Here is a 25,384-nt window from a genome sequence, read left to right as displayed (position 1 = left end):
CCACACCACTATCAAATATTAAAGTGGTGAGCGAGGGGAGCCTGGGGGGCTCAGTGGTTTAGCGCCACCTTCATCCCAGGGCATGATCCTGGAGACCCGGGATTGAGTCCCACGTCGGGCTCCCCACATGGAGCCTGCTTCTCCCTCTGTCTGTGTCTCTGCCTCTCTCTCTTCCTGTGTCTCTCATGAATGAATAAATAAAATCTATAAATAAATAAATAAATAAATAAATAAATAAATAAATAAATAAATAAAGTGGTGAGTAAAATGACAGGGGGAAAAAAGGTGTACAATACAAATGGAACAAAAAAAGTTTCAAATCAAAAAAGGCTCCCCCAATAAAATAACTTATTCAGGCATGGATCAATAAAGGATGCAAAAACCATTAAGTGAAAGAACAACTTTTAGAAACAGAATAGTCCCAGTGCGATCAAATAAGATTACTTGCTATATGCAGTGAAGAAACAGACCTTTAAATGCAGACATCTGTCAGTCATCAGATCAACCAACTGAACAAACTTAGCATGAACAGCTGCACAACCTGACCTTAAGTGCCTCCTGATGTGATGCAATAAGTATGCAACCTCACCTCTAAAATACCAAATATCATCTGCCTTATACTAACCAAGACTCTAGACTCTACTTGCAGTTTAAGAGAACCAGAAGAGAGAGAAATGGTGAAATGGTGACACTAGCCAATTTCAAGGCTTACAATAAAGCTACAGTAATCAAGGCTGAGTGGTATTGGCAAAAACAGACAAATAGATCAATGCAACAGATTAGACAGCCCAGAAATAGGCCCATCCAGCTGACATGTAACAAAGAAGCAAAAGTTGGGATGCCTGGGTGGCTCAGCCCTTGAACATTTGCCTTCAGTTCCGGTATCAAGTCCCACATCCCGCTTCCCTGCGTGAAGTCTGGTTCTCCTCTGCTTATGTCTCTGCCTCTCTCTCTCTGTCACTCACAAATAAATAATCTTGAAAGAAGAAAGAAGAAAGAAGAAAGAAGAAAGAAGAAAGAAGAAAGAAGAAGAGGCGGCGGCGGCAATACAAAATAAGTAAAGACCGTCTCTTCAACAAATGGTGCTGGAACAAATGAACATTCACATTCAAATAAATTAATCCAGACAGACCTTACACTCTTCACAAAAATTAACTCAAAGCAGATCACAGACTTAACTGTAAAACACAAAACTATAAAATGCCCAGAACATAGGAGAAACCATGGATGGGTTTTTCAGGGTACAGTGATGCCTTTTTAGATTCAACCCCGAAGACATAATCCATGAAAGAAATAACTGGTAAACTGGACTTCGTTAAAATTAAAAACTTGGGCAGCCCAAGTGGCTCAGCGGTTTAGCACTGAATTCTGCCCAGGGCATGATCCTGGAATCCTGGGATGGAGTTCCGTATCAGCATGGAGCCTGCTTCTCCCTCTGCCTGTGTCTCTGCCTCTATCTCTCTGTGTCTCTTATGAATAAATAAATACAATCTTAAAAAAAAAAAAAAAACCACTAGAATGGCTATAATCAGAAAGATATATAATAAAAGATATTGGTGAAGTTGTGGAAAAACTAGAACCCTCATGCATTCCTGATGGGAATGTAAAGCGGTGCAGCCACTTTGGAAAAGTCTGTCAGTGTCTCAAAATGTTAATCAAAGAGAATATAAGACTGAAAAATTCTACCTCTTGGTATATACCCAAGAGAAATGAAAATTTATGTCAACATTTGTTATCCACCTATACAAAAATGTCAACAGCAATATTATAAGAGCAATAAGTAAAAACAACACAAAAATGGGAATTCCAACCAAAGGAATAGTATTTGGCAATAAAAAGGAATGGAATTCTCCAACATGCCACAACACGAATGAATCCTGAAAACATCATGCTAAATCAAAGAAGCCGGTCACAAGGACCACACAGTGACTCTTTTAATTAAATGTCTAAAACAGGCAAATTTATAAAAATAAAAAGTATATAGGTGACTGTCTAGGGCTGAAGGATTGGGGAAAAATGTGGCGTGGTTGCTGATGGGGATGTGGTTTCTATCAGGATTGATGAAAATGTTCTAAAATTGGCTATAGTGATAGCCACACAACTCTGCAAATACACTAAAAACAAGTGAACCATACACTTCTAGTGGGTGAACTGTATGGTCTGTGCATTATACCTAATAAAGGTGTTCTGTTTTGTTTTTAGGTCCCTTTACTGTGTAAATGATAAAGTCAGCAAGAAACAAAAAAGTGACTACAGAAATGAAAAACATGTGGCTGGAGTTATCAACAACCATAACTGATGTTAATTCAGAAAAAGGAAGACCATTGGTTCAAGAAACTAAAGCAAGATGAGAGCATGTAAGATTTCTGACACAGGAACACCTAGGTGACTCAGTGGTTGAGCATCTGCCTTCAGCTCAGGTTGTGATACCAGGGTCCCGGGATCAAATCATGCATTAGGCTCCCTGCAAGGATCCTGCTTCTCCCTCTCCATTTTTGACCCAAACCAAGGATATTCCAAAGATACTAGCCCCATTCAAATCCATGCTACACCATTCGGACTCACTAGTGTTTCTCAACAGAGGCCATTTCAGTCTGAACAAGAAAATTCTTCTCTGTGCACACATTATAGGTTGTTTAGGATCCCTACATACTGGATGGGTTTTTTTGGGGTTTTTTTTTTGTTTTGTTTTTTTTTGTTTTTTTTTTATGATAGTCATAGAGAGAGAGAGAGAGAGAGAGAGAGAGAGAGAGAGAGAGAGGCAGAGACACAGGCAGAGGGAGAAGCAAGGCTCCATGCACTGGAAGCCCGACGTGGGATTCGATCCCGGGTCTCCAGGATCATGCCTTGGGCCAAAGGCAGGCGCTAAACCGCTGCGCCACTCAGGGATCCCCATACTGGATGTTAATAACACTTTCTATGGGTTGTTTTGACTAAAGATGCTTCCCTTCCACAGATCTCCAAATACCCTCAAGTTAAAGAATCACTGGGGCTACTGAAGCATCCCCATGAGTCTTCATGCAGATTGTCAAAGACTGACTACCTTAGAATAAAAGATATGCAACAATACATACGTAACAAGGAGGAGAAGACATCCTTCCTTGCCTTCTCTTCTCTACTACTAAAATATTCCATCTGATCAAGAGTTCCAAAGGACCTACAAATTCCTGCTTGGTAACAGAACCTACAATTAAGCTTAAATCCTCCTAAACCGGGGATCCCTGAGTGGCACAGTGGTTTAGCGCCTGCCTTTGGCCCAGGGTGCGATCCTGGAGACCCAGGATCGAGTCCCACATCAGGCTCCTGGTGCATGGAGCCTGCTTCTCCCTCTGCCTGTGTCTCTGCCTCCCTCTCTCTCTCTCTCTCTCTCTCTCTGTGTGACTATCATAAATAAATTTAAAAGAAAAAAAAAAAATCCTCCTAAACCAATCAGGACTTAAAACTACTCTCTTTAGTCTGTTTTATTATTAGAGAAATATCTATGATGTCAAATAAATACATATATAAGACTATATAAAAACCAACAGGAATTGGGACACCTGGGTGGCTCAGTGGTTGAGCGTCTGCCTTTAGCTCACGGTGTGATCCCAGAGGTCTGGGATGGAGTCCCACATCGGGCTCCCTGCAGGTGGCCTGCTTCTCCCTCTGCCTGTGTCTCTGACTCTCTTTGTGTCTCTCATAAATAAATAAATAAAATCTAAAAAAAAAAAAAAAAATAGGAATAAAAGACAAACAGGAAACACATCATATGGTAAACAATCATTGTGCTAAGCTAGTTCCAGAAATTACAAGAATTCTTATAGTCTAAAGATTTATTAACCTTAGTGATGGAAAAAAAAACACATTAAAAAAAAAATTATAGCTGCTCTAAATTTCCATGGAAGTATTTGCTTGATTTCTCTTCCTTATCCTAAAACATCACAATTTCTCAAGAGCTGCAAATCCTCATTTATTTCTCTTATCAGGTACATACCAAAAAATCATGGCAACATATTAAAGATACAATAGTTAAGTAGGTAATGTGGTTAATTATCACACTGTCGTAACAGTTCACAAGAGAAAACTTTAAAATTTCATCTTTCAGTAGCAAGAGTAGATAAGCAACAGTTTACCATATTAGCAGAATTTGTGATGGCAATGTTTACCAAAAGACAATCTTTCTGACTCAGGGGACTCTGAGTGTTGCAGTCCAACTGCAGTTTTAACTAGTGTCACCTCTACATTTAATATTCTTACTATTTGGTGTTTATAGAGACATTATTTTAAAATCTCTAACAGTTTGAGAAAAATGAAACTAACCTGAAAATTCATATTTATTATGTCCTTTCCCTTAAGCTTCATATATTGTATACAATATATACCCATCACATAAAAGGAAAACGAATTTCTATTTGTAAGCAAAAGTGTCTTTAATTTCATTTCTAAGTATTCTCCATCCCAGTGTCCACATCAACTTTTTTACCAAGTAATACACTGCTAGATCACTAGTCCTCAGGTATAAAAAAGAAATCGAGTAACCTGCAGAGCCACCTGACAGCAGTAGTCCAGACCACACCCCTAACAGTATGCTCCAAGCTTCCTAACCATTTTCCCCTCAAGGAGGGCCAGGGAAGAAGAGAACACTGGCATTTTCAGTGACCACTTGGCCAACACAATCATCTGGAAATAGAGCAAGGGTTTTCTGGGTTCAAAAAGCTAGGGCAAAGAACAGTAAAAGGAGAGGCTCTGAAGGAAAGAAATGAATGAGAACATAAAAAATAACATAATGCAAGGACGGATTTAAAACATGAAAATGAAAACTTCACCTTAAAGCAAACGAAACATGACAACCACAGAACTTCCTTACACCACTGTCTCCACTTTTTTAAGTACTGAATCATTAAATACTCCCTACCAAAAGATAACATGAGATGAAGACATGAATGCATCCTGAGCTTTACACAAAGAAAATACGATGGAATTTAAGAAAATGTAATAGCGTATAGGCAGCGTTTTAACAAATCGTGACTGAGAAACTGGAACAAGAATAGAGTGATATAAGGGATGAAATCAGCTAGTGAGAAAAGCACTGCAGAATCCACACTAAAGAGAAACCTAAATTTTCAGAAAAAAAGAACAGCCAATGAGAAAATGGTATTAATAGCTTGAAAGCTCCTAATTTTCCTTCTGGAAGAAGCAGATGAAAAGTACAAGCAACGTAGAACTGACCATGTATTACTACTAGAGCATTTTCCTAAAGAGGGATGAAGGGAAGACGTAATTTTTTTTTTAAAGATTAATTCCTGCAAGTCGAGTCCTGATGTACTGCTCAAGTCTACAAAGCTATAAGAGATTTATTCTTGGAGAATAATAGGAAATACTACAAAACTGCCAAACTACTGGAGTCAAAAACAAAGTAGGAAAAGATAAGAAATCAATTTCTGTGAAGACCAGAGAAAAATTCAAAGATAATCAAAAGAGAAAAGTTATACTAGGAAACTTAAGAGCTATTTTATTACTTTTCTAAAATATTTATTTTTTAAGTGCTGTCTATGGGCTCAAACTCAAGATCCCAAGACCAAGAGTCACATGCTCCACCAACTGTGCCAGCCAGCTATCCTGACATTTCAAGAAAACAAAGTCTGAAATTATAAGAAAGCAGCTTGCCAAAATAACTAATTAAATCTAAATCTAACCAAGCCCCTATATCTTGCTAACATAGTACTTAGAAGGGAAGTTAGGTGGAGGTAACATGAAAAGATGGACTCTAAGAGCTGACCATTGTTAAAGCTGGGTGATAGGTAGACAGAGATTCATTTTAAGATTCTACTCTTGGGTATGTTGGTTGTATTTATTTTTTATTTTTTTAAAGATTTTATTTATTTATTCATGAGAGAGACAGGGAGGGAGGGAGGGAGGGAGAGAGAGAGAAAGAGAGAGAGAGAAAGGCAGAGGCAGAGGCAGAGGGAGAAGCAGGCTCCATGCAAGAAGCCTGACGCGGGACTCGATCCCGGATCTCCAGGATAGGGCCCTGGGCTGAAGGCGGCGCTAAACTGCTGAGCCACCTGGGCTGCCCAGGTATGTTGTTTTTCAAAGGGGAGCTAATAGACCATGACACAGATCATCACTAAGGCTGTTGTTCACAGCTAACATCACCTCCTCTGGAAAAGTACAACTGCACTAGATAGTAAAGTACTCCTTCTCCAATGCCATCCATTCAATATATTCAGCTACTAAAACTGGGGCACACTGGAGCACCTGGGTGGCTCAGTCAGTTGAGCATCTGACCCTAGATCTCGACTCAGGTCATCATCTCAGGGTCATGAGATTGAGCCACATGCCAGTCTCTGTGCTGGTTAAGGAGCCTGCTTAAGATTCTCTCCTCTCCCTCTGCCCCTCCCCCAACTCTTGCTCTCTCTCAAAAAACAAAAAAAGGAAAGAAAAAAATGGGGCACATCAAGGCAGCAAAATTTAGCAATACCTTTTATTGTGAATATCTAACACCCTTTGTTGTAGTCCTGCACTCTCTAATCAACTTCCTGATATTTACTTGGCTTATCATTAGACTGTTTTACATTTATTCATCCATTCAAGATTTTTTTTTCATTCAAGTATTTAATGGACACCTACAAATGCCAAGTATTATTCTGGCACTCGAAATGTTATCAATCAACTAAAAAGCCAGAAAGAGGGGTTCCTGGGTGGCTCAGCGGTTTAGCGCCTGCCTTCGGCCCAGGGCATGATCCTGGAGTCCCGGGATCGAGTCCTGCATCAGGCTCCCTGCATGGGGCCTGCTTCTCCCTCTGCCTGTGTCTCTGCCTCTCTCTCTCTCTCATGAATAAATAATAAATGTAATCTTTAAAAAAAAAAAAAAAAAGGCCAGAAAGAAAAACTCCCTGCTCTTATAGAAAGTATACTCTAGTTGTGGAGACAGGGAAATAAATGGGTAAATTGTACAGTATTTAAGAAGACAGTAAACAAGATCAGAAGACAGTTGTTAAGAGAAGTCTAGTCCAATAAGCACCAATGTGCATGTCTCACTGCGAGTTTTTAATAAAACGGCATTGATAAAGTACAATAAATCTCTTGCCTGTTCAGTATACACAAGAATCAGAGCTTAAAAAGTTTATCCTATGGGACACCTGGATGGCTCAGCAGTTGAGCCTCTGCCTTCGGCCCAGGGCGTGATCCTGGAGTCCCAGAATCGAGTCCCACATCAGGCTCCCTGCGTGGAGCCTGCTTCTTCCTCTGCCTGAGTCTCTGCCTCTCTCCCTGTCTCTCATGAATAAATAAATATTAAAAAAAAAAAAAAAAGGCTTATCCTAAACAACAGTGATGCCCAGCAAGGTACTGCCAGTCCTGAGGCCTCAACTACTGTCACCATCACTCTCTTTGACATCTCTTTATTTGAAACAAACAAAAAACACATCTGTATAAAAACTACTAAAGACCAGCAATTACAGTTATTGGCTTTAAAGTTGCATCTTTTATGTAAAACAAAGAAAAGGGAAGGAAAAGCAGTAGGCTAGATTTTGAGCAAGATACGGTCCTTTGAACTGGATAATAACACAGCCTAAATTTAAACGACTGTATCTGATAGGATTTAAGTTCAGTCGGAACCTTTCACTAAATGCTAAGGAATCATCAGTCCTCTCCAAATATACAAATCTTTGATTGACAGCTTCCAACTACTATCCAGGACATCATTGTCCATAATGCTGTCTTAAAAGGATCTCATTCTTCTAAGAGTCTAGCCTAAGGAATCCCTGCATTTATAAAAATTCATTAATTAAAACATGTATGGGCTACATGCCAGTAATGTTCCCATAATGAGCAACTATAATACACTTTATCATTAAAAAAACATTATCAATCATTAAGAAAATTTTGAAGCCATCAATATCAGTTCTCTAAACAGTAAATACAGTTGGCCCTCAAACAATGTCTGTAACTTCTGACTCCCCAAAAATGTAACTAATGGCCTACTGATGAGAAGCCTTAACAATAATATCAACTGTTGAATAACAAATATTTTATTCGTCACAGTATTACATACTGTATTCTTACAATGAAGTAAGCTAGAGAAAAGAAAATATTAAGAAAATCATAATGATGAGAAAATCCATTTACACTACTATATCGTATCAAAAAAAAATACACCTACAAATGGACCCACAGACTTCAAACTCCTAACGGTGAGGGGTCAGCTGCATATCTGATTTAAGCATTTTGTTTTACTGACCAAGAAACTGTGTCCCAAAGAGATTAAGGAGATAAATTGACTTCTCTAAAGTCCCAGCCTCATTAGCAACATTTCTATAGATTGTAAGTCTCCTATCCCAATCCAGTACTCTACTACCACATTTTTCATTTTGATCACTGCTGTCCACTAATACCTCAAGTGAAATGAACTGATGGGTTTTTTTTTTGTTTTTTTTTTTTTAGTTAGACTTGAGAAGCAGAATACAACATTGAGACTGTAGCTTGATTTCCTGCTAAATTATATTACATCAAAACTGAAAAACAAAATTAATGGAGTCAATGAAAATACCACAGGCAACATCAACAAGGTAAAAATTAGAAGACTTTTTTTTTAAAGATTTTATTTATTTATTCATGAGTGAGACACAGAGAGAGAGAGGCAGAGACACAGGCAGAGGGGGAAGCAGGCTCCATGCAGGGAGCCAGATGCGGGACTTATCTCGGGACTCCAGGATCACGCCCTGGGCTGAAGGCAGGCGCTAAACCACTGAGCCACCCAGGGATCCCCTAGAAGACGTTTTAAACAACTAAACAAAGAATTATTATACAGAATATACAATAATCCCTTATGAATCAACAAAACTGAAATAAAAAAGAAAACTGGACAATGGGTATAAATAGACAACTCATGAACAAAAAAGCTCAATGGGTAATAAATACCAGAAGACATGCTACCTCACTGAAATCTTTTTTAAAGATTCACGAGAATCTTTAAGAAACAGAGCTATTGGGCAGCCCCGGTGGTTCAGCAGTTTGGTGCCGCCTTCAGTCCGGGGCGCGATCCTGGAGACCTGGGATAGAGGCCCACGTCTGGCTCCCTGCATGGAGCCTGCTCCTCCCTCTGCCTGAGTCTCTGCCTCTCTCTCTGTGTCTCTCATGAATGAATGAATACATACATACATACATCTTTAAAAAAAATAAAAAATAAAAAACAGAGCTATTGGGCAGCCCAGGTGGCCTAGCGATTTAGCACCTGCCTTCAGCCCAGGGTGTGATCCTGGGGACCCGGGATCAAGTCCCACATTGGGCTCCCTGCATGGAGCCTGCTTCTCCCTCTGCCTGTGTTTCTGCCTTTCTCTCTCAATCTCTCTCTCTCTCTGTCTCTCTCTGTGTGTCTCTAATAAATAAATAAAATCTTAAAAAAAGGGATCCCTGGGTGGTGCAGCGGTTTAGCGCCTGCCTTTGGCCCAGGGCGTGCGTGATCCTGGAGACCCGGGATCGAATTCCACGTCGGGCTCCCGGTGCATGGAGCCTGCTTCTCCCTCTGCCTATGTCTCTGCTTCTCTCTCTCTCTCTGTGACTATCATAAATAAATTTAAAAAAATAAATAAAATTAAAAATCTTAAAAAAAAAGCTATTAACTTTACAATCATTAAATAGCAAAAATTAAAAAGTCCAAAAATATTCAATGCTAGCAAGAACATATGGAAGACCCTTAAGCATTGCTGCTAAAAGTATATAGTGGTATGATCACTTTAGAAAGCAATCCTGTCATCTCTAATTAATTTCTGTGTGTGTGGGTATATATGCACATGTGTTTGTGTGTATCCTACCACCAAACATGGTGTATACCATGACCCAGCAGTCCCACCCTCGGTGCTATAACCAAAGAAACTCCTACGTGGGTTTATAGGAAGGAGACCAGAGTAAGACCATTCAGTTTGGGAGTTGTCCATAATAAGACAGTAAGAGACAACAGGTGTTCATCTTTAGGGGACTACATACATTAACCCTATCTTGTAGAATTGGTTTCCTCAGACTGAAAAAACTCTTGCTTCTAAGTATCTGAATGTCTTGCTCTTCAACTTCAATTCAGTCTTTGCTTGAATTGTCAATTCATAAGTAGGTAGTCCCTAGATCCTTAGATCATCCAATCTACAGTACCTAACCCGTACAGATTACTGTACCTACAGTACAGATTCAACCTAGAATCTATCTGGTCTGGTTATCTTTCTTAATTTTTCTTTTTTCTTTTTTAATTTTTTTAATTTTTATTTATTTATGATAGTCACAGAGAGAGGCAGAGACACAGGCAGAGGGAGAAGCAGGCTCCATGCACGGGGAGCCCGACATGGGATTCGATCCCAGGTCTCCAGGATCGTGCCCTGGGCCAAAGGCAGGCGCTAAACCGCTGCGCCACCCAGGGATCCCTTTCTTAATTTTTCTGCATAACATTTTTAAGTATTTGACATCTTAACCTCTGTGTTTATTGTCCTGACACCCGCAACTAGAACTTAAGGTCCAGAGACCAGGAACTTCAATTTGTTCAAAGGTGTATTACCAGAATCTAAAATTGTACCTGGCATACAGGAAAGTGATGACTAAAATAGTTGTTAAATAAATGAATTCTATCACTAAATCCCGATCTCTGCTTATAGTTGTGTAAAGTCGCAAAAATGAACCCATCTCTGACTTTTCAAGCCCACTCAACCTAAGCTCCAGAGTACATAACAATCCACCTAGTTTCAACTCTCTGGTAATTCAATTTGCATTCACAGTACTAAACAAGGAAGCAGCTTCTACCGGCCAGCCACTACTCTAAGAGATAAAAATAAATAAGAGTCTTTGAGGTCCAGTTTGAAAATGGTGGTGTTGGCTAAGTCCTGGGTTTCAGGGCTGCCAGGTCGATCCAGGGCCCCTGGGACCCAGCTGGGACAGTCCTTGTCAAGTGGCATCCAGGGCAAGGAGGGCTCTGCTCACATGTGGAAGGCCCTTACCTACTTTGTACCGCTCCCAAACGTGAGAGTAAGCACCTTCCCGAAGTTGCATCACAAGAGCACAAGAGATCGTAGATGTTGTCTACCTCCAAATCAGCATCAGGTTCAAGTCCTTTTTCTAGGGAGATGGTAATCATACTCTATCCCATAACTCTAATGTGAATCAGCTTGACTGACTGGCTATGAAGATGAAAAAAGAGAACCCGAATCACTATCTCGTGGGGGCCACAGCAGGGTCTGGACCATGACTATACACAGGGACCAAAAAAGTAAATGGAACCTTAAGCTTACCCTTCTTTCTCTTATCAAATGATGACCAGTATACGGATATTCTATCCCTTTGGTTATGACAGGAAATAGCTTAATACATAAATTAGACAAAAGAAAACAAAAGAATCTTGGCATTCAACTCTAAAGAAGAAAAAAGACAACAAAGCTATTTTGGAAGAACATAAGGAGAAGACGTAACTCAGTGTAAGCAGGCTGGGGAAAGCCTGGGGGGGAGCAGCAAAGGTGGACAAGATAGTGTTTATGCTGAGTAGGAGTTATCTAAATAAGTCTGTTATGTCAAACAGGTGTTGGGTACATTCTAGGCAGAAGATGCACAACATATTAATGTCTCAACTTTAAAAAAAACATTCTAACAATTCTAAAGAACTGCAAATAGTTCACATGACAGAATAATTTGAAGTAGGAAATAGCAGAAGAAAGCAAAAAGCTGGGCAGCCCAGGTGGCTCAGCGGTTTAGCGGTGCCTTCGACCCAGGGCATGATCCTGGAGACTCGGGATCGAGTCCCACATCGGGCTCCCTGCATGGAGCCTGCTTCTCCCTCTGCCTGTGTCTCTGCGCCCCTCTCTCTCTGCGTCTCTCATGAATAAATAAATAAAATCTTTTAAAAAATAAAAAAAAGAAAGCAAAAAGCAAGCAAGATCTCACGAAGGCCCGTATTTACTAAATTTGGTAGTTTGGATTTTAATCTGAAAGCCTGCAAAGAAACACTGTAGAAAAACACTACAATCTGCCTACAAAAAAGGAAAGGATAGAGAGGGATTCATACCCATTCTTAGGAGAAAGGAAATTATTTAGAATGTTTATACAAAGTCCAGATAATGATAATCTGAACCAAGGTGGTCGTTACAGGGAAAAATGGATGAAAGATGTAGAACAAGATTTTGTAAATGATTAGAATTTTGCAGGGCAGAAAGGGGGGGAGTAGCACATAAGGGGAAATAAGAGGGGAAAATTAAGATTTGGGGCATCTACGACTGAATGGCAGATAAGGATGACAGGAGGAAGAGAAGCAACTTCAGAAAGAGTGAAGTAAGTAATTTTTGAGCTGAACTTAAGGTATCTTAAGACAACCACAATATGTCAGAGTTGAAGAGTAATCTGTGCTAAAGAGACAGAGATTTGCTAGTGATCAAAATAAAGACAGCAGTTGCAGACATCAGAGATAAGACCATTCAAGAGCAGACGGAGGCAGAAGAGAGCAGAGGACAGTGCCTCAGTGTGAAAGAAGTATCTGAAGGGGTCAAAGAGAGAAAAATAAACCAAGGAAAGATTGGCCACGATCGGCCATGAGGGAAATAAGGAAACCACAAAGTCTCAGAAGCATAAGAGAATTTCAAAGACAACAACTACTCAAATTGTCAACTGATGAAAAAGATTCTACTAGATTTCCCAACAAAGATCAATGGTGACCACCACCCATCAAATTCAGTGACTGTAGCGGACTGCTAAAACTTCAATATACTAGGAGGCTTAAAAGAGTAATAAAAAAAAAATAAAAAATAAAAAATAAATTAATTAATTAATTAATTAATTAATTAATTAAACAAACAAACAAAAAAAAGAGTAATAAGGTGGCTGAGAAAATGAATACAGGTAACTCTTCCAGACACTCAAAGGAATTAACTACAAATGAAACTGAAGAGCAATCTAGAGTGAACAGAGTGTATTTAAGGTAAGTGTGTTTAAATCCTAGTAAGTTAGTGCCAGTTGAGAGTAAAAAAGGAATGACCAAGTGTTATGGACTGAAATGTATTCCCCAAAAATTCACACATCAGAGCCTAAACGGCCCCCCAGGACCCTCAATACTGGAGATAAGATTTTTCAAGAAGTGATTAAGTCAAAATAAGGTCATCAGAGTGGGGCCTAATCCAATACCAGTGGTGTTTTTGTTTTTAAAGATTTTATTTATTCATGAGAGAGACACAGGCAGAGGGAGAAGCAGGCCCCATGCAGGGAGCCCGACGTGGGACTCGATCCCAGGACTCCAGGATCACACCCTGGGCCGAAGGGAGGCACTCAACCGCTGAGCCACGCAGGGATCCCCCAGTGGTGTTCTAATAAGAAAAAGAGACACCAAAGATTCTAGTGCACAAAGGGGGCGGTCATCTGTAAGTCAAAGAGAAAAGTCTCAGAGGAAATCATACATGTTGGAACCCTGATCTTGGACTTCCAGCTTCCAGAACTGGGAGAAAGTAATTTTGCATTACTCAAGCCACCCAGTCTGTGGTATTCTGCTACAGCAACCCTAGAAAACTAATACATCAAGGAAACAATGTCCCTGAGGAGAAAAAACTCAGAGCGCAATGAGAGATGAATGGATAGAAGTAGACATGTTTACTGGTGAAAGAGGACAAAAACCAACGTTCTCACCAATGTATTTCATTTCCTCTGTGAAGAAGAAATGACAGCAACCTGGAAAGAGTAAAGAGGGAAGGTGGTGGGTCCGAAGCCACCATGGCAAATAGCAGTTATGAGCAAAACACAGAATTACTGGGCTGCTTGTCCGAAACTCAATAGATGTCTGTTGTGGCATGAATACCTAGCTCGCATTCATCAAATATTTTAGTCCCATTTTAATACAAGAGTAACTAACAAAAGAAAAGCATTGGGGGAGCCTGGGGAGGCTCAGCAGTTTAGCGCCGCCTTCAGCCTTGGGCGTGATCCTGGAGTCCCGGGCTCCTTGCATGGAGCCTGCTTCTCCCTCTGCCTGTGACTCTGCCTCTCCCTCTCTCTCCCTCTCTCTCGGTGTCTCTCATTAATAAATAAAATCTTGAGAAGAGAAGAGAAGAGAAGAGAAGAGAAGAGAAGAGAAGAGAAGAGAAGAGAAGAGAAGAGAAGAGAAGAGAAGAGAAGAGAAGAGAAGAGAAAAGGAAAAGAAAAGAAAAGAAAAGAAAAGCATTGGATTAGGTCAGAACCTGGTTTATGAATCTAGTTTATGTGGCCTTACACAAGTAAGGCCATTCCTGGGTCTTCAGTTTCTTCTACCAGATGAATCAGACTCAATAATCAGCAAAAGACCGCCTCAGATCAAAATAAATGCTATAATTTTTATGGTTTATGAATGACCTGTCTTCCAACTTTTCCCACCCAAAGTGGCGTGTATCAAGCTTTAATATAAATTCATATCATCTGGAGAGCTCGTTCAAATGCAGCTTCTGATTCATTGGGTTTGGGGTTAAGCCTGAGCTTGTGTATTCTGAACAAATGCTGAGGTGATGCCATATACCACATTTTGAGTAGCAAGACTGCAGAACACAGATCCAGCACAAGCTCTACAAAGCTTGTAATTGTGGGCTTATGTGTAATCAAGGTGATATTTAGAAAACTAAACAAAGACGCTCCAGACTTACACCTGCACTAAGTACGCCTTGGCGTTCCCTGAAACACTCTCAAATTAACTTGATGATAGTCCTCATTTGGTGCAGATAGGAAAAGACAGAAATGAGTAATACTGGAATCAATAACTCCGTATCAGGAAAATCAAGATTAAATACCAATGCACAGAAATAGATGAAGCAGGTTAAACGGTGCAAAACTTCCAGTTATAAAAATAAATAAGTCACAGGGACTAAAAAGTACAACACAGGAAATACAGTCAAAAATACTGTAACGACACTGTAAGGCAACAGACAGCAGTGACACTTATCATGGACACTTATCATGGTGAGCACAGCGTAACGTACAGAACTGTCAAATCACTGTATTGTACACCTGAAACTAACACAACACTGTACATCAACTATACTTCAACAAGAACAAGAAATCTAAATACAACCACATACCTACATGCACATCCATACACCACAAGGGTCAAAATCCATCTAATCATATTATCTTTCTCAAAACACAAAGATTTTCATATCTATAAAAACATATTTAGCTCTGGAAAAGGCTTCAGTGCATTTTAACTGCCGCATTCCTACAAGGGTTCTTTGGCATTACGGTTTGATCCTGAAATGCAGACCCTTTCTCAATGTCACAAAATGTAAAGACTTTTTAGACTACCGCATAATCGTCACCTATTTGCTCAGAACCTCCAATCCTATAACCGTGACTGGATCCACTTGTGATGGGAATATTCTTCTGCTCTAGTAAGTGTAACTAGGACAGAGGCGGCCCAGCTGACCTAGGGCTATGATAGATGGCCACCAACTATTGCTATAATTAAACTGTTTCTGCTCTTCCCTATACTAGGTTAGGGGAGGGAAAAAAAAAAAATTCCACGATCCTGTCACAATCAACAGGGATTTTCATCCTAATTTCAAAGAGATCTTCAGCGACGAAAAGATGTAAGAGAAGGTGTCATGCAATGGAAGCCTTCTGGTCACGCTGCCCTTAACCTGAAGCCTCTATACTGAAGAGAGAAGTTTAAAATAACGTTAAAACAGAGTGAACTTCTTATCCAAGGAGAAAAAAAAAAAAAAAAAAAAAGGATGATGGCTGTGAACTGCTCTTTCCTACCCTCTTCTTTAGAATAAGCCATTCTCGAAGGCACTACAAAGGACGACGACCGAGCTCGCTTATTTCGGGGCGGGGAGGAGGTATGCCAATTGCGATCCTGGCACCACCAGGCAATTCACCATCTCTGCCTAATTTAGTCACGTCCCTCCCCAAATAATACTTTCCTCGTTCCCCACCGTGCAACAAAAGAATAAGAGAGAATGGCAAACGCTCTGGGCCTCCAAATAGTTTTGCTGAATCACAAATTCCCCCAGCATGAAGCTGCACAGGTCGCCGGGCTCGAGCGCTGGCGGCCATACCTCAGCAAGCGGCCCCCCTCGGAGAACGTGGGGCTCCCCCTTCACCTGCTCGGTGAAGGCGAGGAAGACTCCGAGGTCTGATGAGAGCTCTCCCACGGCCGCTACGAGCACCAACGGAGTGGGTGCGGGAACAGCATACGCTGGTTTTACACCAAAACTGACCACGTTCTCGCACAACGGGCACCACCTCTCCCCCAAGGGCAAATACAGCAGCCTGGCCCGCTGCCGCCGCCACAATGGGCGCCCGAGGGCTTCTCCTCCTGGCCCCCAGTGCCTGTCTCCCTGCACCCCATTCCTCCTCGGCCCAGCCCACGCCGCCCCGCCGGGTGACTCGGCCGGCCCCGGCCCCGCTGGCTCCCGGGGTGACGCAGGCCGCCCCGCCGCCTGACTGCTGGTGCTCGGCTCCGGGGGCCCCCACGTTCCCCCCTCGCCTCTCCGGCCTCCCGCTGCCCACCCCACACCTCCCTTCCACTCGCGCGCGCCGGGCCTCTCAGGTTCTCACCGTTGGGTTCGGTCCGGAACAGGCCGGCTCTCCCGCTCCCACTCCCCAACACGAAGTGAAATCGGTCGGTCCCGCGCCCCACGCTTGCAATCTCCACGCCGCCGCCTACTGATGCCGAAAGCGGCTTCTAGGAACGCGCCATGTTCGGCGTCGCGGCTCCAAACGACGCGGGCGCGCGAATACGACGTCACAGACCCCGCGGCGGGCGTGCAGCCGGCAGAGAGAGGCGGTGATAGGACGACGGCACGAGGGGAGGAGGGGCTTCCTCTTCGAAACTGAAGGCGCCTGGGGGCGAAATCAGCGGTCTGCGCCTGCGCAGTAGCGAGCGGGGCGACCGGAGGCCGCAGGGGCTGTAACCATGGGAACGGTGCCTCGGAGGCGCGAGGCTCCCGACGCCCGGGGAGGCCGGGTCTCCCGGGTCGATTCCTGGAGTCGGAACCATGCTCCCGCCCCGCCTCCGGAGAGCTGTCCTAACGCGGGCGGCTTTACGGGTCCGTCTCTGCTGGGTTGCGAGGATAATCTTGCTCTCCCATTGGTCAACCCTCTCGCGAAAATTGATTTATTTTTGCTCCCCCCCCCCCCCCTTAGGTTTGCTGGGCGCTCTACTCCAGAACCATGGCGAGATCGGAAAAACTAAGAAGGGAAAAACCCGCGTCTGCCTGCCTCTGCCACTGGCCAGCTTAGTGACTTAAGTTTTCTTTAGAAAGACGAGTTGTAAAGGCATGGTTGAGGGCCCATTGAGATTAATAAAAAATACTAATATTTGTCATTTATTGAACTTTTAGAATGTGCCAGATACAATGCCAAGATCTTTATTGGAGTCGTGTAGTTCAAGCCTCAAAACAATGAGGTGCTTTTTTATTGTGCCCATTTTATAGATGAAGAAACTGAAGCACAGAGAACTCAAATAATCTCCCCAAGGTCACGCAGCAAGTAAGGAGCATTGTTGGATTTGAACCAATCAGAAAACCTACATTACAAGGGTATTTGTCACGCGAGGGCTGTTTAAAAGTAAAAATATAAAAAGTTACCTAAATAATCACCAAGAAAGGAATGTCTAATCATGATACATGCATATATAATAAATTAGAAGTTGGCCACTAGGAATTACGTTGGCATGTATTTATTGACATGCTAACGCATTCACAATGCGTTGGAGTTTTTGTTACAAAGCAATATGTTCAGTACGGTCCCATTTTTGGAAAAAAACATATGCCAAAATGTTAACAAGGTCTGTCACTAGTTGAATGGTATTGTGGGCATGCTTCATTTATTTATTTATTTATTGACTTAGCCTAATTGTATCTTCTAATTTTACTAAAGGTGATACTTGTCAGGTTTTATATAGTCATAGAATCACGTGGGATCCTGTTAAAGCACAGAGAGTCAAACAGGAATATGCAATAAAAAGTATATAGACATATGAATGTGTGTGTGTAACACGGGGCCAAGACAGAGATTTTCTTTTTTTTTTTTTTTTAAGACTTTATTTATTTACTCATGAGAGACAGAGAGAGAGGCAGAGACACAGGCAGAGGGAGAAGCAGGCTTCATGCAGGGAGCCGGTGGTGGGACTTGATCCCAGGACCCCAGGATCATACCCTGGGGTAAAGGCAAGTGCTAAACCTCTGAGGCACCCAAGGATCCCCCACAAGGATGTTTTATAAGAGAGAGGAGTGTCAGAGAGAGGTGTGACCATGGAAGTAGAGATTGGGTCCATATGAAGCCAGGAGTAAAGGAATGCCAGCAGCTGGAAGGGAAGCTGGAAGTCACATTCTCTCCCAGATTCTGGAAGAAACGCAGTCCTGCAGGGGATTTTAGACTTAAGACCTTCAGAATTCTAAGATAATAAATTCATGTTGTTTTTAAACTAGTTTGTGGTAACTTTTTCCGTAGGAAAAGAAAACTAACACATGTTCCAAAGCCATAGGCTACATTTCATTTAGTACTGCAACTTGTATAATCCTGGGTCTGGAGCAACTCTTACAATACAGCTCTCCTTAGATGCTGATGGATCATCAGATGCTTACCAGGTTACGAAAATAAGTCTTTGAGAAACTGATCTGCCCTTGGCAATATAATTTGTAGCAGATTCAGTTTTATGATTTTTTTTTAAAAACTTGAAACAATAACAATGTCTTTCAATAAGGATCTATTTAATAAATAATGGTAATATGTATTTAGCTAGGTAGAAAGAGGAGAAGAGTCTAATATATCCAAAAAGTCTTAGAAAATATCAATATGGGGACGCCTGGGTGGCTCAGTTGTTGAGCGTCCACCTTGGGCTCAGGTCACAATCCCAGGGCCTGGGATCGAGTCCCACATCAGACTCCTCGCAGGTAGCCTGCATCTCCCTCTGCCTTATGTCTCTGCCTCGATCTGTGTGTGTTTCATGAATAAATAAAATCTTTAAAAAATATATCAACATGTAATAGAAGTTAATTCTGAGTGGTAGGTTTCATATTCTAAAATCTTTTGTATTATCTACACTTTTTTGCAATGTTTAAGAATTACTGTAATAATCAAAGGAAAATAAAACAATTTCTAGTTTGGAAGAAGGAACATAAGAATATCCTCTATCTATGGCTTTTTTATGATGAAATGAGCTTTTTATTTTTTTTTTCATTTCCTGCTGGTAAGAATAAAAACTGATTCAAGTGTTTTAGAAAATAATTCGTAGGGGCGCCTGGGTGGCTCAGTCAGTTCAGCGTCTGCCTTCCGCTCAGGTGATGATCTCAGGGTCCTGAGATTGAGCCCCACTTCTGGCTCTCTGCTCAGCAGGGAGCCTGGTTCTCTCTCTGCCTGCTTGTGTACTCTATGTCAAATAAGTAAATAAGGGAAATATTTTTAAAAATTAAAGAATTTGTTAATCTATGCCCAGAGACTTAAGTGTCCCTAGAGTTTGACTAAATAATTTCAATCTTGAAAATTTGTACTAGGACATAATCAAAAGATAGAAAATATTTTTCACTTATGCACTAGAATGTGTATAGCTCTATTTTTTACAATGATGGTATGAGAATGATTTGGTAAACTCATGCATTCACAAGATGAAATCTTCATCAACTTTCAATATTGATAAACAAGACTGTATAACAACTTTGGAAAGTTTATTTTTATTTATGAAAAAATAACAAATTGTATGACTTCAATTATGTAAAAATATGTGTTGCTAAAACAACAGAAGACAACAATGTATGTCAAAATGTTCAGAGAGGTTATCCCATCATAGAGTGATTATAGGTAAATTTTTTTGTTACCTTAAAACAGTATTTATAATGATCTGAAAAAAAATTAGAATATGTTTATAGAAGAATCTTGCCCGAAGTATTCACGGTATATAATTTCTTTCAGGGGATCCCTGGGCGGCTCAGCAGTTTAGCGCTGCCTTCAGCCCAGGGCGTACCTGGAGACCCAGGATCGAGTCCCACGTCAGGCTCCCTGCGTGGAGCCTGCTTCTCCCTCTGCCTGTGTCTCTGCCTCTCTCTGTGTGTCTCTCATGAATAAATGAATAAAATCTTAAAAGAAAATAATTCCTTTCAGACAAATATCATATTTTTGTTAAGATTTAGACACTGTAGTAGAGATTAAGATGCTAGGTACTCTTTGAAATTATACAGCTTTGTACGGAAGAATTTCATTTCACCGTGTAGACTGAATATTAGCACAATAATAGTAATGCTCCATTGTTCTAATCAAATTGAACAGTTGATATTAATTAGATTTCAATTTGATTTTATCTTGTCCAAGTGAATTATATTCCTTTTTTCATAAAAAAGCAGTATTTTTGTTAGTGAATCTATGTTTAAAGTGTGAAATTCAAACATTCTTAATGTTTTTATGACTTCTCAATACATTAAAAGTCTTTAAGGAACCATATTTTATACAAGAAAATGCTTACAAGATTTTATTGTTATTCTTTATTATATTTCCTGGCACATTTAAAATGTTATTTCAAGTATGCTGTGGATTTAAGTAAGCCTCTTCTTCTACCAAAGCAAATGCCATTATAATTCTTTTTCAAGTTATATTAAAAAATACAAGAATGCAATGAATCCATTGTACATATCCAAATTGAAAAATAATTACTTTTAATTAACAAAGGCGATAGGGGATCCCTGGGTGGCGCAGCGGTTTAGTGCCTGCCTTTGGCCCAGGGCGCGATCCTGGAGACCCGGGATCGAATCCCACGTCGGGCTCCCTGCATGGAAGCTGCTTCTCCCTCTGCCTGTGTCTCTGCCTCTCTCTCTCTCTCACTGTGTGCCTATCATAAATAAATAAAATAAAAAATTAAAAAAAAAACAAAGGAGATAAACATGAACCAGAGAAGCATAAAATTATTTATTGTAATTCAAATTCGTGGCTGCAAAGATAACTCAAATACATTCCAGCATAAATTCCCAATGCTCGTGTTTTTAATGGAGCTTATAACCCAATGTCACACAACTTCCTAGGACTTATGGATCCATGCAGCACCTAATATTGTCTCACTTCAACGCCACCTTGATACTAACAGAAAAAAAAAAGTGACTATGGGCAGAATAAGGGGTCCCAATTATAAGAACAAATCTCCCATACTAATGACGGTAGCCCCTCATATTTTCTATTTCTGTAGAAGTTCCTCAATTGACTTTATTTTAGTGCAGAAAGTAATGAGTCCCTACCTGTGGCATACATCAGGATTGCCTAGTGGGTTTGTTACACATGCATTTGCCAGGGCTCAACTCCTGCTCTGATCTGGAATGTTGAGGTGGAGACTGCAAATGTGAATTTTCATTATGTGCTACATTAGTTTGCTCAGGCTGCCATATCCAAGACCACAGTCTGGGTGGATTAAGGAATAGAAATTCATTTTCTCACAGTTCTGGAGGCTAGAAATCCAAGGTCAAGGTGTCAGCACGGTTGGTTTCTCCTAAGGCCTCTCTCCTTGGCTTGTAGACGGCTGTCTTCTCCGAGTCCTCATGGGGTCTTCTCTGTGCACACTCGCCCCTGGTGTTTCCTCCTTTTTAAATTTTTTTTTTTTTTTTATGATAGTCACAGAGAGAGAGAGAGGCAGAGACACAGGCAGAGGGAGAAGCAGGCTCCATGCACCGGGAGCCCGATGTGGGATTCGATCCCGGGTCTCCAGGATCGCGCCCTGGGCCAAAGGCAGGCGCCAAACCACTGCGCCACCCAGGGATCCCTGTTTCCTCCTTTTTATAAGGATACCAGTCACTGGATTAGGGCCCAACCTCGTGATCTCCTTCTTGCTTAATCATTTTCGTAAAGGTGCTAACTCCAAATAGAGACACATCCTGAGGTATGAGAGGTATGAAATTTAACAGATAAATTTTGGAGCAGCCTGGTGGCCGCCTTCAGCCCAGGGCCTGATCCTGGAGACCCGGGATCGAGTCCCACGTTGGGCTCCCTGCATGGAGCCTGCTTCTCCCTCTGCCTGTGTCTCTGCCTCTCTCTCTCTCTCTGTCTCTCATGAATAAATAAATAAAATCTTTAAAAAAATAAACAACAGATAAATTTTAGGAGGATTCAGCCATCATAGTGCCCTAGTGTTTCTGATGCAGGTGGTCCAAGATTCACATACAGACAAAGACCAATTTGGCTTCTAGGTTAGGCTAAATGTGCACACTCACCTTAGTCATTTAGTTTTCTGTGCCCTAAAACATGTGGCCTCTTCTAGGAGCGTCTTGCTATCTTACTCCTAAAAAAGTATCATTTGGTTTTCCATCCTTGTCACCTCCCTTATTCACGCTTTAGCAAAAGCAAAGGGGACTTAAGAGTTCACAGTACCCTAAACCATGAAAAGAGGGATTCCGTCTAGGACACAGATTCCCCTAGGAGTTTAATGCTATACCTTTTCTTCCCCCCAACTAGTAGAACTACCTTCCCGCTCCAAGATTTCGAGCTTTCCCTAGCCCGTCCAGATATGAATTCTCCTAATGAAAACCACACCCCTCTTCCCTTCTATTGTACCACTGTACTTCCATTCACAATGTCTCCCACCTTGACGCTTTCCTCACTTACCATCCAGCCCTTAGTTGTAGCAGAAACCGCCAGGGTGTGAGCAGATACGCTGGGAGTCACTTCTAGATTTGCATCCTCAGGTCTCTGGCCAAATGATGCCCATCTTGGGAGCCCTGCCAGACCTTGCCATGTAACATAGCCTCTCCCATCTACCCTGTTGATCTCTACCTATCTTCTCGGCTTTACTTTTTCTTGCAAGCTCACCACCATGTGCCATGTCTATTTTTCCCCCATTGGAAAGTAAGTTCCACTTTGCCTTGCTCACCACTGCATCCCCAGAGTGAAGAACAGTAACCCAGGAAGATGAGCATGTCCTTGAGGGGATCTTGCTTTTTTTTTTTTTTTTTTTTTGCAAAGTATGACATAAGATCTTCTGAGAGGGACCTGGGGAGGTGCTGGAGGAAACAGGCCTGAGAAGAATTCAGAAGAGTTGAAGATCTTTTATGGAGAATGGGAGAGATTCCAGGAAATTCTAGAAGAGTGCTATAGCTAAGAGAGCAAGAGCTAAATGTGAAGCCCATTAATGTCTCCTACCTACCTTACTGTGTGATCTCCAGGAATTCTCACTGCCTGGAGAGGAGGAGAAAATGCAAAATGGTTCCTCTGGTTCCTCAGTGGCCACCACTGCCCCTTGGCATAACTAATGTTAGGCCTTTCATAGCAAGGCCCTATTTACCTTTCCTACTCACTCCTCAGCTCTACCAAGTTTCTTTTTCTCCCTTAAACATCTTTATACTTTTGTCTTTGTGAGTATAGTTTCCTTCGAATTCCCAAGTTTCCCCTGGGTAATTTTTGTTTGTCCTTTAAAGATTCCACTCAAACACTTTGTTTTGAAAATGTGCCCCCATTTCCTCAAATATTAGCTGTTGTGCTAATCATCATGGTACCTTTTCTTAAAAGGCTACAATCTTTGGAATAAGACCGGGGTTCAAGATGCAGCTGTCATTTACTGTGTGATCTTGAGCAAGATATTAGAACATTCTTGTCCTTCAGCCTTCTCATCTGTAAAATGGGTACAATGATAAGACCTATTTCAGAGAACTGTTTGAAAAGATGAAGTGAAATAATGTACCCAAAGTACCGGGCAGTGGGATTGGACAGCAAAGGATGTTATTATTACACGACCTTGTACATCTCCCAGTCTTGACAGAAAGTTCCTTAAAAAGCAGGTCTCGCATCATGCTCATGTTTTCATTCCCAATATTTGACACAGGAGCTGGGACGTGTAGATTCTCCAGAACTGTGTAATAAACTAATGATTAATGGAAAGAAGTAAGTAGTTGAAGATGCTACGAAGGTTATGAGCTTCTTCCTGAGTTAGAATTACAGCAAAGAAAGACCAAGGCTTGGGGATGCACCCGTATTAGCTTCAGGAATCCAAACAGGAGAAATTTTCTCCAAGAAAATAAGAGTGCACACAGAGCAGAAGCTGAAAAGTCGTTATGCTCGAGGGCAAAACCGACGTGGACCTTGTCCTCGCGGAGCTTACAGTCGGCTACGCTGTCCTAGCACAATACCCAAGACAGGCTTACAACCAAGACCTCTCTCCTGGGGAGGGAAGGAGGGAGGAAGGGAGGGAGGAGGCAAGGTCCCCCTTTGGCTTATCACTCAGAGCTGCCCAGCTTGGCCACCTGATGGAGAGAGTAAAACCAGGTGCCAAGGCAGGATGGAGGAGAGGATGGGGGGCAGCATCCACTGTTACTTGGGGGCACTGGAAGATGTTGACCCCTGGCAAAGCACAAGGCCAGGCCCTGGGAAGGGCAAGGCTGGCCTCATGGCTGTCGACCGGCAGGGCATTGGGCCTGTGGAGAACACCTACCCCAATCCTTTTGCTGACCCAGACCTCTCCGTCCCCCTTCCTTCCCATCTCGTAGCCCCGACCATTCTCCCTTGGCACAGTGCCTTACACCAGAGGTGGTCACGATGGGGTTTGAACTGAGTCCCACTGCCTCGGGGGACGCCTCTCCTCCCCCACCTGTTCAGGCTCCTAAACCAGGAGGCCTCCATCTCCATTACCTCTTCCCGCTCCATCCCTGCAGGAGGCCCAAGCAGACCACCGGGGATTTTTTCACTCCCTCCTTTTCACTTATTTTCCTTTTGTAGACCTCTCCTTTGTTGACAACAAATTATTATTTTTTATTTAAAAAAAAAAGAGAGAGAGAGAACAGACCCCAGAGAACAGACTCCAAGAAGAGCAGTTTCCTGTTTGACTTTCAATCCCCAGCGCCCAGTCGTGTTGAATTGCAGCTGGAGCCCCATAAGCGTTTCGGGAATGAATGAATGAATGAATGAATGAATGAATGGCATAAAAGGAAGCAAAGCAATTCGGAGGCCTGGTGGAATTGTCACATTGGGGAATCCCTGGGGGGCTCAGCGGTTTAGCGCCGCCTTCAGCCCGGGGCGTGACCCCAGGGTCCCCGGATCGAGTCCCACGTCGGGCTCCCTGCATGGAGCCTGCTTCTCCCTCTGCCTGTGTCTCTGCCTCTCTCTCTCTCTCTCTCTCTCTCTCTGTGACTATCATAAATAAATAAATCAAATCTTAACAAAAAAAAATACTTGCCACACCCTGGGCGCCGCCCCCGCGAGCCACGCAGCGGCCGCGTGGCCGCAGGAGCGAGCGCCGAGCCCGGCGTCCTGGGTCCCCAAGGATTCGCTGGGACACCGACGGACACCTTCTCTGGATCTCGCGGGTCCCAGGACCTGGCTCGCTGAAGCACCCATCCCCCAAGGGCGTTATGCGGGGACCAGCCGCCCCCACCTCGCCCAGAGCACGGAGCGCCGCGAACCTTACTGAAGCACCTGCGCGTCGACGCGGGAGCCCAGCCAATCCCGACCGCCGGCTCCGCCCGCG

At 42.3% G+C, this 25,384-nt stretch overlaps 1 protein-coding gene and 2 long non-coding RNA genes across 7 annotated transcripts in view; 1 reads left to right on the top strand and 2 right to left on the bottom strand.

Annotated features, from left to right (window-relative positions):
• IPO11 (importin 11) overlaps positions 1–16,695 on the bottom strand; it is a 200,910-nt gene extending 184,215 nt beyond the window's left edge. For 2 of the 3 annotated variants that reach the window (XR_012031275.1, XM_072826605.1), the window contains exon 1: positions 16,513–16,694. The gene's annotated coding sequence lies outside the window, so the exon portion shown is untranslated. Of the gene's footprint in view, positions 1–16,512 lie in introns of all 3 variants that reach the window. The other variant, XM_072826606.1, reaches the window with a different exon arrangement.
• A 15-nt stretch (positions 16,696–16,710) lies between these two features.
• On the top strand, positions 16,711–20,016 carry LOC140633692 (uncharacterized). Of its 2 annotated transcripts, none has more exons than XR_012031279.1 (3): positions 16,711–17,003; positions 17,101–17,495; positions 19,867–20,010. It is a non-coding gene; the product is annotated as an uncharacterized lncRNA (long non-coding RNA). The 2 variants fall into 2 exon arrangements; XR_012031278.1 differs by having other exon boundaries at positions 16,712–17,003; positions 17,101–17,445; positions 19,867–20,016.
• On the bottom strand, positions 19,610–25,367 carry LOC140633691 (uncharacterized). 2 transcript variants are annotated; one of them, XR_012031276.1, is made up of 3 exons: positions 22,534–25,365; positions 21,177–21,514; positions 19,610–20,776 (listed from the first exon to the last, which is right to left on the bottom strand). It is a non-coding gene; the product is annotated as an uncharacterized lncRNA (long non-coding RNA). The 2 variants fall into 2 exon arrangements; XR_012031277.1 differs by lacking the exon at positions 19,610–20,776 and having other exon boundaries at positions 20,783–21,514; positions 22,534–23,535; positions 23,659–25,367.
• Positions 25,368–25,384: the final 17 nt, after the last annotated feature.

This window comes from Canis lupus, chromosome 5 (assembly GCF_048164855.1).
Source record: "Canis lupus baileyi chromosome 5, mCanLup2.hap1, whole genome shotgun sequence".
Taxonomy (NCBI): domain Eukaryota; kingdom Metazoa; phylum Chordata; class Mammalia; order Carnivora; family Canidae; genus Canis; species Canis lupus.
This window is presented reverse-complemented; position numbering and strand designations above follow the sequence as displayed.